The following is a 13,649-nucleotide window of genomic DNA, read 5'->3' as shown; positions in this document are numbered from 1 at the left end:
CTAGCCAAAGGTATAAACTACAAGAAACTTTTTGATTTTTTGATTTTAGATGAGACTGGACTTATTTATGCTGCATATCGCAAAGAAAAGGGCTGTTGTCTTGCAGTCAACTCTACAAAAATAAATATTTTTGGCTCAAAATTTTTTTGAGAGTACCTAATAGTCCAGGAACCGAAGCTTTTCACCTCGCAATTTTTACAGAATGGATCGATTTGCTTGAAAATTTGAGAATAAGTAGTGGATAGTCCAAGGATCAAAATCTATATGATACCGAAAGGCGCTTTTACCATGGGGGTGGTTGCCACCCCATTTCGGGGGTGGAAATTTTTTATTATATTTTGATCACAAAAGTTGGTAAAAACATTCATTCTAAGTAAAAACGTTCTATACATTTTTTTGATAAAATTAATAGTTTTCGATTTATTCGCTATCGAAAGTGTTAGTGTTATATCGAAAAAATCAATGTTTTTAATTGTTTTTCTGCTAATAACTCCAAAAGTTTTCGTTTTATCAAAACAACTTTACTTAATAAAAATGTACCTTTTGAAAAAATACATAAAACTGTTTTTCTTAATTTCCTTTAAGACCAATAGCAATAGAGCTATAGTTTATTATATGTTAGCTCTTCTTCGTCAAATGCTAAATATTGTAGTTTCAAAGTCAAAAGACGGAAAAACTATGCATTTTTTGAGGACAACTTGTTTAAACTAATTTAAAGTATTTAAAAATCTCTATCTCTAGAAATAAAACAAAGGTCTCTAGCTCAAAAATTAAGTGACTTATAATGAAAAGAATGTCAGTCCCTATTTTTTTCAGCGAAAAAGTGATAGGAAGCAACTCCCTAATCACCACCCTAATTACAATTCGTCATTGACCTTATTTGGACTTCTTTATTTATGTATTATTAATAGGCTCTAGAAATTTGACCGGTTTATAATGATTAGTTTTTAAAAAAATGGAGTTAAAAGCGAATAACGAATTTTTGTAGTTTGGAAAAAATGGTCTTTTCTTCAGAATAGACAGATTGGAATCAGAGATAGAAAAAAATGTTTAAATATGAAATTGTAGCTTATTTAATTCCCAAGAACATGATTTGCAAAAATTTTTTCCACGGCAAAAATTAAGTGAGCTATTGACAATTAAAACTTGTAACAACATGCAAAAACCACCTTTACCAACCCTCTCAAAGTCACCTCTTTTTGCGACTGAGCATTTTAAAAAGATTTAATATCAACAGGCTTAAAGATCATGCAAAAACCTACAAAATTATTTTTTACAAAACTTGCTAAGATAAAAAATAAAAAAGTTACGGTTAAAAAATCAATATATTTTTTTGAAAAAAAAAGGAGAAGTCCAGTTGGAAGCATAATAATGTCAGTTAGCGGTGTTTTTGGTCATTGACCTTATTTACTCTTCTTTGTTTATGTATTATTAATAGATTCTAGAAGTTTGACTGGCTTAGAATGATAGTTTTTATAAAACTGGAGTTAAAAGCGAATAACGAATATTTGTAGTTTGGTAAAAAATCACATTTTCTTCAGAATAGAAAGATTAGCATTAGAGATACGAAAAAATGTTTAAATATGAAATTGTAGGTTATTTAATTTCCAAGAAGCTGATTTAAAAAAAATTTTTCTACCGCAAAAATTGAGTGAATCCTAAATGAGCCTATATAAAAAAACATTGATTTTTTCGATATAAAACTAACACTTTCGATAGCGAATAAATCGAAAACTATTAATTTTATCAAAAAAATTTATAGAACACTTTTTGCTTAGAATGAATGTTTTTATCAACTTTTGCAGTCAAAATATAATATAAAATTTCCACCCCCGAGATGGGGTGGCAACCACCGCCATGGTTAAAGCGCCTTTCGGCATCATATAGATTTTGATCTTTGGATTATTCACTACTTATTCTCAAATTTTCAAGCAAATCGATCCATTCTGTAAAAATTGCGAGGTTTTGTCCTATATTAAGCTTCATTACTTGGACTAAGTATAAGTACTATACCTACTTTTACATGTTCCAATTATAAATAAAAATAATTTTTAGTTTTCGATATACAATTTTTTTTAAAAGTCACTTTTTTACCCGAAACACCTATGTAACCCCTTAACAAAAAAGTTTGACGAACAAAAGACGAGAAAAGTTCATTTTTAAATTATTTGGGTAACATATTATTGGCATTTGTATTTGTAATTATATTTGTATGCTTTCAAATATATAATATATTTCATAAATATTTTGTTCAATACAAGCATTTTTGCTTCTGTTCTTTAAAATTTTTTAGCACTATCCCATATCAGTCGTGGAAAAGGGCCCCTAGCAAACTTTGATACGGAGCCGCTATGGGGCTGGCTCCGCCACTGCTTGATATATTTATTTTCTATTGTAAATCGTACCTACTGTAAACTATAATAATAACACTTCAGTATTTATTTAACATTTAGCGTTTGTCAGTTCCAATTTTTAGAAAAATTTCACCTTAGAAAAATATTATCCATTTAATCTCCCATATTTGTTTCATTTCAGCTGTCTCTCCTTCACAAAAGAAACTGAAAGCCATCAACCATCTTCTGCTGTTTATACAAGAGTGTCCCTACTTTATATCTATACATTCTAAAATTGATGCAAGGGACATTTACTAAGCAAATATTTACTTTTTGTATACTGCAAATCATATATTTGGTATTGATGGGTCTATAAGTGGGAGGGTATACGTTAGGGATGCTTCTTAATTTATTGAGTTTTAATTAGATACTGAGAGATATGGAGAAAGAGACATATATATTTGTTTAGAAATATATTAGTATATAGGTACTCACAGACAAAAATATTGCATATTTTAATTTTGAGTCTGTTTTTGAAGTACCTATATTTTTTCTAAAAGTCTAAGTTTTCAACCTACTAGAATTAGGTTGAAAACTTTGACTTTCAGTTGCCAGATGTCGCTAGACACCTACTCCATAAACGTCAGTTGCAATCCGGGGATAAGCTCTCGGAGTTTCGTCACTTAGGGCAGAGAGCAGCAAACCAACGCCTCTCTGATGATGACTCCAATTAGAGTCGAAAATCGTCGATTTATAGTGCTGGTGTGCGCTCTCTTTTCTAAGTGAAAAATAAGACAGTTTTGCCTTCGCATTGCAACTGAATAAAAATGGTATACATTTTTATTTTATTTTATATTTTTTCTTTTGAAATATTTGAAAAGTTTTGTACTTATTGTTGCTAATTAAGTTTTACTGGACTATTCTACATGTACTTATTCATTGTCAAGTACACACGCCCAAACTTATATGGAATCACCATGTATTTCAAAGTAATATTTATTTCTTTTGAAAAAATTTGTTATTGTTGCAAAGATTAAAGGTTTTTATTGAAAATAAACAAATATACAGGGTGTAACAAAAATACAGGTCATAAATTAAATCACATATTCTGAGATCAAAAATAGTTTCAATGAACCTAACTTACCTTAGTACAAATATGCACAGAAAAAAAAGTTATAGCCCTTTGAAGTTACAAAATAAAAATTGATTTTTTCGAATATATCGAAAACCATTAGAGATTTTTTATCGAAAATGGATATGTGGCATTCTTATGATAGGAGCATCTTAAAAAAAATTATAGTACAATTTGTGCTCCCCATAAAAATTTTATGGGGGTTTTGTTCCCTTAAACCCCCCCAAACTTTTCTGTACGTTCCATTTAAATTATTATTGTGATTCCATTAGTTAAATTCAATATTTTCAAAACTTTTTTGGCTCCTAGTATTTTTTCGATAAGGCAGTTTTTATCGAGTTGCAGCTTCTTTTTTAATATGTTTACATAAAAATTTTATGGAGGTTTTGTTCCTTTAAACCCCCCAAATGTTTGTGTACGTTCCAATTCAACTATTACTGAGATACCATTAGTTAAACAAAATGTTTTTAAAACTTTTTTGCCTCTTCGTATTTTTTCGAGAAGGCACGTTTTATCGAGATATGGCTTCTTTTTTAATACGGTTCAAAATATACCTAAAAATGTAAATCATACATAAATTTTCATATTATTACCAAGTCTCCATAATCGTACTTAACCATATACAAATATGTGGTGGATTTGACAAATATTCAAAATATCTCGATAAAAACTGACTTTTCGAAAAAGTACTAAGAGCCAAAAAAGTTTTAGAAATATCGTGTTTAAGTAATGGTACTACACTAATAATTTAATTGGAACGTACACAAAAGTTTGGGGGGGTTTAAATGAACTAAACCCCCATAAAATTTTTATAGGGTGTCCAAATTTCCGTATAATTTTTTCCTAAGATGCTACTGCCATAAGAATATTATATGTCCATTTTCAATAAAAAAACTTTAATAGTTTTCGATATATTGAAAAAAATCGATTTTCATTTTGTAACTTCAAAGGGTTGTAACTTTTTTTATATGCACATTTGTACTAAGGTAAGTTAGGTTCAATCAAACTATTTTTGGTTCCAGAATATGTGGTTAAATTTATGACCTGTATTTTCGTTACACCCTGTATAAGACAATCGGATAGTACAGCCCGGTACGGTATAGATTATTTGCTTGAGTTGCAAGTTGAACGAAAATAAATAAACTAACTTTCATGAAAACATGATAATGCTTATATCGATCTAGCAGCACCTTTTATACCGCACTTCTTTAGTTTTCTGAAGACTTTTCGGAGGTTTTCTGAAGACTAAAATACGATCCAACTATTTTTGACCACGAATTCATATACAACACGCAAGTATGTATGAAGAATATGAGTTTCTCTTCTTCTAATAATAAATATTTTCGTTCACTTGACCGTAAATTAGTGCAGTTAACGTAAACCGAGCATTCGAATCCAATAACTTCAGAAGGCTATAACTCGAGAATAGTAGTTATTCAGACCCAGGTGCCATGGACTTTTTTGATCTACACATCAAGAAGTATCATTGACCAAACTTTCATCGCACACATCTTATGGAAAATATAATGTCACTCAAATTCAATAAAATTTATACGATTAGATTCGTTTTAATATAACGATCAATTCTTATCATTGCGCCAACTCTTAATTATGATTAATTACGGCGCAAATTGCAATTAAAGTTTATCGAAATCATATTTTTGGAGTCCATAAAATGTTAGTTTACAATCATTATTGCTCTGAGTGCTATTCATAACAGCTTAAATCCCGCTGGGCCTAAGCGGATTAGTGAAACTAATCCGCTGATTTATGGAGTACCGAAAATCTGGGTATTTTAAAATATTTTTTCTCTCTCTAACTTATGTACCTACCCATTTGATTTCAGATTTATTTATATCAATTTCTGCTCTTATTTTTGAAAATAGAGAGTTGGCGCAATGATAAGATTTGATCGTTAATTTAAAACGAATCTATTGGTATAAATTTTATTGAATTTGAGTGACATTATATTTTCCATAAGATGTGTGCGATGTCCTTTGACCGGGACCACTTTTCCATAAGGAGTGTTGCCTGGTCCTTTGTAGAGAAATTAATGAAATATGTAGTTTGATTTTGCTTATAGTCCGGGAGGTAGCGTCAAATTTGACCGGAGCATGTTGGCATATCTGTTTTTTATATAGTAGGTAAGTTGTTCCAAAGCTTATCAACAAATTATGTGTCAGCTGGTCCAAAACCGGGGCATAAAATGAAAAAAGACCAGGAAAATTAATAATAAAAATAATTCCACTTTTATAAAAAAAACTTTTTATAATACCACGTTTTTATTACATATTTATACGACACAATATAAAAAAGTATTATAAAAACAATTATTTTTCAAATCAAAATGTCAATTTTAAAAACTTAGCTCTTAGCAACCTTGCTTAGAACACTGATGATGCTCTCTTTAGAGCGAAAACGTTCTGTTTTTTAATGTAGCCCTTTATTGGGGTTTTCAAATAAATATACCTTTTACGCAGAAGATCTTTTTCTTCAATTTTTGTAATTAATGGTATGCAGCCAGCAGCCAGCTACAAGAAATTTTTCCTTATGGATTTTTATATTGTTTTTAAAACTTTTTTGCCTCTTAGTACTTTCTCGAAAAGCCAGTTTTTACCGAGATATTTTGAATACTTGTCAAATCCACCACATATATGTATATTTTAAGTACGATTATAGAGACCTGGTTACCTGGTAATAATATGAAAAATTTATAATTTACATTTTTATAATATGAAAAAATACTAAGAGGCAAAAAGTTTTAAAAACACTGTGTTTAACTAATGGTACCGAAATAAAAGTTTAATTGGAACGTACACAAACATTTGGGGGGTTTAATGGAACGAAACCCCCATAAAATGTTTATGTAAACATATTAAAAAAGAAGCCGCATCTCGATAAAAACTGGCTTATCGAAAAAATACTAAGAGGCAAAAAAGTTTTCAAATATTGTGTTCAACAAATGGTACCACAATAATAATTCAATTGGAACGGACACAATAGTCCCCATAAAATTTTTATGGGGTGTACAAATTTCACTGTTGTTGTTTTTTTTAAGATGATCCTGCCATAAGAATGCCACATGTTCATTTTCAATAAAAAATCTCTAAGAGTTTTCGATATATGAAAAAAAAATCGATTTTTATTTTGTAACTTCAAAGGGCTGTAACTTTTTTTGTGTGCACTATTGTATATATGTAAGTGAGGTCAATCAACCTATTTTTGACCACAGAATCTGTAGTAGGTATAATTTATGACCAATCTTTTCGGGACACCCTGTATAAAAACTTAATAAGACCTATAAGTATAGTAGTACCTACCTATGCAATCAAACATGGACAATGAACAAATCCGAAAAAGTCATGCTTCAAGTGTGGGAAAAAATGTTCAGGAAAATATCTATTTAGAGGAAAGCTAGGGAATGAAATCTGGATAAAAAGACCAAATATAGAATATAGAAATAGTTTAGGTTGTATCTACAAAAAATCTACTAACATTGATCACAAAAACTGAGATAGTTGGCACATATTCAAATGATATCCAATACGAGACTACCCAAAATAATAATAACGGATAGGAAAAAATAAGAAGAAAGGTAGGCCGAAAACCAGGTGGAAGAAGGATGTTGAAAAAGACATGGGTATTCGAGGTGTGGAGAGCTAAATTGAAATAAGTAGGTGACTATAACCTATATAATAGAAGTGCCACAAAAAAATTATTTAAGAACCATATTTTTCCTTAATTTTTTTTCAAAAAAATATATTTTTGAAATTTTTTAAAATGAAAGGATGGATATTTAGACCTTAACAATAAAATAAAAGATTATTAAAAATAAAAAATAATAAATATGTACGATATGTACCTAAATTGCGACGGTAACTAAAAACTAAAATGAATTATCGATTTAATGATAAAAATATTCAATGCCAAGAAGCCCCTCCTTTATCTTGTATTGCCAGCCAATCCCAATAATATCCTCAAGAAAAGCAATCTATCATCACTATAGTCGGGTTAACCATGTAAAGTGAATATAAATAGATATAAACGGGATGTTAACAGAAAACGCATGATTGATGTTCCTCAGATTAATAAAAAGGGTAGGTACCTATCCACAATCTCTCCCTGAGGGAGGTTTTTCAAATGCAAAAAAAATCAGATAGATATCTCGTAAATGTACCTATTAAAAAGTAAAAAATATAAATAAATAAAAAATTCGAATTTTTCATCCAATTAAAATTTTAGTAGTAAACATTTTTTTCAATGTCGATATTTCTCTTTTTGGTAGAGCTTCACGATATTCGATAAAAATATCGATATTGTATTGATATCGTATCGAAAATCAATACGATACCGATACAGATACAATACATATTACATACCTTAGCAATATTAATGTCGGTACGATACTCATTATCTGAAATCAACACAATACTCTTGTATTGACGATACGCTTGTCTCGATATTATTGAAAATATCGATATCGAGAAAAGAATAAAACGATAGAGTTAGTTGTTTGATTATATTTTGTGGAATAGGTATTTAGATCATAAATATTTACATAAAATTATAAGTGATCTGCAACCCAAGCATCAGCTGTTATAATATTTTACACTCGAGAGCCTGAACTTGAAACTCTTGAGAGCCAGTAAATGACTATAATTACACTGTTTATATCATGTGGCATTTGTGGCAATATTATGGAAGTGAGTGATGATGACGCAAAAATAATTTTCAACAAATACTAAATTGCGATTTATTCCGAATCTTCGGGCATTTCCATATCTGTTCAAAAGTAGTTTTTAAACAATACAGAATTATAGTAAGTATTAGTCGACTTTCAAAGAAGCATTCAGCCATATTCAATTATTTTTATAAGAATCTATAAGTTAAAAGAAATATTTCAAGCATGCAAAAGTGGGCATGATTGGCAAAAGATTGGCAAAATGTTATTATATTTAATAATCCTTTTTATGTCAATATTTTATCGAGTATTGTATCGATATCGTATCGAAATCAATATCAATACGATATTTTTATAAGAAAGTATTGCCGATATCGACACTCGATACGATACTTTGTTGTAAAAATATCGTATTGATATTGATTTCGATACGATATCGATACAATACTCGATAAAATATCGACATATAAAGGATTAACTTAATAAAAAAAAACAATTCTTTATTCATTTCTCACTCCCTTCACTAACAAAATCTCTACAAAAAATATACAAGAAATAGGATAAATTACATTGTAACCTTACAAAAATATTATCCTTTAGACAGCTCTTCATCCATCTGTTCACACAAATGAGTTCTTTGATACTTTTATCTTTTAAAGAGCATCTTTTATTCGTTAGTACCAGCGCTGCTTCAGAAAAAGGCCACTCGACTGGCACGGACGTCGCTTGGACATACAAAATATCCCTAGCTAACCGATATAAAACGGGGAAAACACTACTAGGTATATGATTTCCACCATAATAAAATATTTGTGTCCGGTCCAGGTCTTAGAGATTGCAAGTATTTTTCAATTTCCTTTTCGAAAACATCGATATTATTATCTGATGATTTTAAAAATGAAATATCGAAATTGATAGACATATTGGGTTCATCTTCCTTCTCTCTCGCACTAATGGAGAGCATACGCGCTTGTGTACTGTATACTAGGCCTTAAGGAGCACTCACGTGACGTTTTTTTTTTTTTTTTTTTTTCTGGATATCGATATTCTCAATAATGTCGAGGCGCAGGAGTATCGACAATACAAGAGTACATCAAGTATCAATACAAGTATTGATTTCAGATAATGAGTATCGTATCGACATTAATATTGCTAAGGTATTGTATGTATTGTATTCACATCGTATTGATTTTCGGTACGATATCAATTCAATATCGATATTTTTATCGAATATCGTGAAACTCTAGTAGGCACCACCCAATCTGCTGCTTTTCTTATGCTTAGGTACCTACAATGTTTTCTCCCTTCAGTGTAGCATCAGATCTATTTCAGAATTAATTCATGATATTATTTTTGTTTTGAACGTCGGAAAGCTAGACTTAGAAATTGCAAATAGGACAAAGAAAGCTACGAGAATATATTATGCGATTAATAATACGATACTGGGAAAAGGGAAATCACCCAGGAAACAAAAATACATGTACAGTTACGGTCACTGAATAGTTTACACTTTAATTTTTGTATTGTAATACTGTAAAATTGCAGTGTCGTACGAATTTGATAAATGTCAGAGTCAAAAAATTTCAAAAAGTCAATGCTTGTCAAAAATTTCGTGAGTTTTGAAAAATAAAATAAGAAACTAAACCATATTAAGACCATTATTATCCATTTTATTAAAAAAAAACATCTTTCTATATTTTCCATTTCGATAAATTTTGTAAAATTTATTTTTATTATTTTGATTTTTTAATTTTAATCAACCTATTCTAGGTACACCACTGGCAACGTCACTTTGACGCAAGAGGTGCGTTTAAATGAGGTAAAAATTGAAAAAATCGGCTCCTAGATAAGCCAGTCTGTAAACTATTCACTGGCCGTAACTGTACATAATACGTACGAAAAATAACTGAATTGATTTGGACGTATAACTAGAATGAACGAGAACAGACTAGTAAAGAAGGTGACAGATGTGAAAAAACAGGGGAAAAGAAGAAGAAGCAGACCTAGAAAGGGGTGGATGGAACAAATCTAAGAAATCGGGACCAAGAGAGGGAAAACAGTGCAACAGATGAAGGAAATCGCAGGAGACCGGAAGGCGTGGAAGAAATGGGTAAAAGATAGATAGGTTATAGCAAAGTCTGACGCTCTTATTGGGCATAAGGATAAAGAGAAAAAGAAGTATTTTAATTATCGTCTTCTGAAAAAAAAACAACGGCTCGATTTTCGTTGAAAAGTCCCGGATTGCAGGTATTTATTTCCGCCTTGTCCCGGATTCGACTGAATTGGAGTTGGTCACACTACTCATGCGGGAAGTGTGAAAAAGCCAACAACAAAACCCAATTTGGTTTTAAAAACACAATGTTATGGCGTAGATCGTAGACGTCAGACATAAATGATGAAGTAGATAGTGATAGTGGTGTATAAATAAAAATAAGGACAGTGACTTAGTAGCACAGTGAACAACGTACAAACGAAGTGATTTGGAGTCTCAGGATAGCAGGATACTGAGCTCCAGGGAGCCCTGATGAAAGGCGACGCGATTCAACCCAGGAAACCAGGCGAATTTTATATTAATTTGTCTATTAATAATACTTATGAATTAATTTTAATTTGTTGTTTATTTATATAATTCTACTGCAAACAATAACTAATTTAAACAAATACCTATTTCGCTCACAACCCTATCGATACATAAATATCCGTATTTGCTTATATAATACACCATTAGTGGGAACAGTTAACTTGAGATGAGTCGAAAAACACTATCATCGGATACTTGTAGGATGAGGGTCCCATTTTAATACCGACAAGCATCCCTGTGACACGTCGTCGGTCTCAAATTTCCAAAGCCAAATACGACCAAACATCAGCCTGTAGACTGTAGAGAGCTGAAGAGCCGAAGCGTAGAGGCAGGAATTCCACGCGGCTAAAGTGGCTAGCATCGATTACATTCCTTCTACAACCGCCAGACCAGGCATTCGAATTCTTGCACTTTGTTAATGGTGTATGTGTATTGTGTATGTGTGTTAATGCAGGATAGGGCTTTGTATTATCACTCATTTTGTTAAGAGGTCGTACGAAATTATGTATAATAGACTAAGAGCCGGGATAGGTAAAATTTGATATACATATGAGCACTATGCCGTCAATTTTCAGTGGCACATACGTCGAAAGTGGAAAATCAAACTTTCCACTTATGGACAGGATAAATAAATTATAGGGTACCCTCGTTAAGACAGGCAAAATACCCTTATTCCTAAAATTCATTTTTTTTGCATTCCATCTCTATTAAAAAATAAGACTTAGCGCAATTTTACCCCACCACCCAATAATGTGGGATCAATCAATTTTAAAATTTCAAAAAATTCACACGTACCTATAGTTGAAGCTTTTACAAAATATGTCTATTTTTTATAGACTCGCGGGAGTCGTGGGTTGTGGGTTGTTGAGTGTAAGGTAGATACATAACAAGGGATTGAAATGCAGAACAAAAAACAACTAAAACAACTCCAAGAAAAAATATATAGATATAGGGTGAGCCACGGTCAACGGGACGGAGCCTACCGGGGAAACGGCTAAAGATATTAAAAATTCCTTCCGTAGGAATACGTAGGTCAGTACCGGCTACAAATTAAAATTTGTGAAATATATACAGAGTGTCCCAATTTGGCGTAATGATAAAAAGTTATATATTTTTAAATGGAACAACCTATATTTCACTTTAATTTTTAATTGTACTGAACAAAATAATGTTATTTTATTCAACCTTCCCTATACCTATTTTTGACAGATTTCGATTTATTTGAGTTTTTCTGAAAATGTACTATTCGTGAAATTATTTAATTACACATTATCGCATGAATTTTAATTAACGTCTTTTTGTCAGTTAATTGTCAACTGTCCATGCTTTACATCAGAGTAATTACCATTTGAAACTAATCTACAGAGTGTTCGCAATCTGAAGTGTCAATGCTGTACAATATTTTGTATAATTACTTTCTTAACTTAAATGGAACACCCTGTATTATAATTTAATTTTGAATTCTAATCGAAAAAATAATATTACTTTATTAAACAATCCCTATACCTATCTTTGATAATTTTCGATTTATTTGCATTTTTTTGAAAATGCATTATTCTTGAAATTAATTAATTATACTTTATTACATAAAGTTCTAGCTTAAACAAAATACCCTATATTTGAATGCTGTAACAATTATTATAATCAAACTATTATAAAATTTTATATTGATATCTAGTATCTTCAGATCTATTTGCATTATGTTACCTGGAACATTAAATGTCGTTAATTACATAGCTCATTATACATTATAAAGAATGCCATGAAAAAACAAAAGGTACCTAGCTGTCAAACTAATAGTCAAACTATTAACTGTATTGCTTTCAATTAATAGAAATATCAGATTATTAAATTGAAGACCGAGTAAATATGATTTTAATACTGGGTGAATGTGATCAAAACAGTTTGTTAGCATCAAGAATCTATGCTGAGAGATTTCCCTTAAAACGTCATCCTCGTAAAGAAGTATTTGAAAGAGTCTTAACAAGGTTTCGTGAAACTGGCAGTGTTGTTTATACTAAACGAAAATTGATAAATACCATAACTGAAGATAAAAATACCGAATTAGAAGTTATTCAATCAGTTATTGAAAATCCAAATACAAGTACAAGGGCGATGGCCAGGGAGATTGAAGTAAGCCAAACTAGTATACGCAGAATTCTTAAAAAATATAAATATCACCCATACCCCATTCAAATGCATCAGCATTTGTATGGAACTGATTTTGAACGTAGGTTAGAGTTTTGTTTATGGTTTCTAGACAAAACGGGAGCAGATCAACATTATTTTGATAAAATTTTGTTCACTGATGAGTCTACTTTCCATAATAATGGACTCGTGAATCGACATTACTTTCACTATTATAATACGGAAAATCAACATGAATATAGATGTATTGATCGACAAAACCGATGGTCCCTTAATGTACATATATGGTGGAATAATAGGAGAACATGTGATAGGACCGTATTTTTTTAATGGCCATTTAAATGGACAAAAGTTTTTAAGATTTCTACGAAGAGACATTTGGATACTTTTGCAAAATATCAATTTAAATATTAGAAGAACAATGTTTCTGCAGCTAGACGGTGCTCCAGCACATTACACGCGTAATGTTAGAGAATATTTAGACAGAAAATTTCCCGGAAAGTGGATAGGTAGGGGTGGTGCTGTCAATTGTCCTCCTAGATCACCTGGGTTAACATCAATGTACTTTTTTGGGATATATTAAAAGTTTGGTTTATCAAACTCCACCTACAACCGCGGAATACATGAAAACGCGTATTCGTAATGCGTTTGCAACAGTTACTCCAGAAATGTTAAGAAAAGTAAAACAAAATTTTGAACACCGACTGAGGTTATGCATTGAAGAAAATGGACACCATTTTGAACATTTAATGTAAATTAATTTTTTCCAGTGTG

At 31.0% G+C, this 13,649-nt stretch overlaps 1 protein-coding gene across 1 annotated transcript in view; it reads right to left on the bottom strand.

Annotated features, from left to right (window-relative positions):
• Positions 1-13,649, bottom strand: part of LOC114337084 (homeobox protein Nkx-2.1) — a 173,538-nt gene that overhangs the window by 130,025 nt on the left and 29,864 nt on the right. The window lies entirely within an intron of this gene.

Source organism: Diabrotica virgifera, chromosome 6, assembly GCF_917563875.1.
Source record: "Diabrotica virgifera virgifera chromosome 6, PGI_DIABVI_V3a".
NCBI lineage: Eukaryota > Metazoa > Arthropoda > Insecta > Coleoptera > Chrysomelidae > Diabrotica > Diabrotica virgifera.
This window is presented reverse-complemented; position numbering and strand designations above follow the sequence as displayed.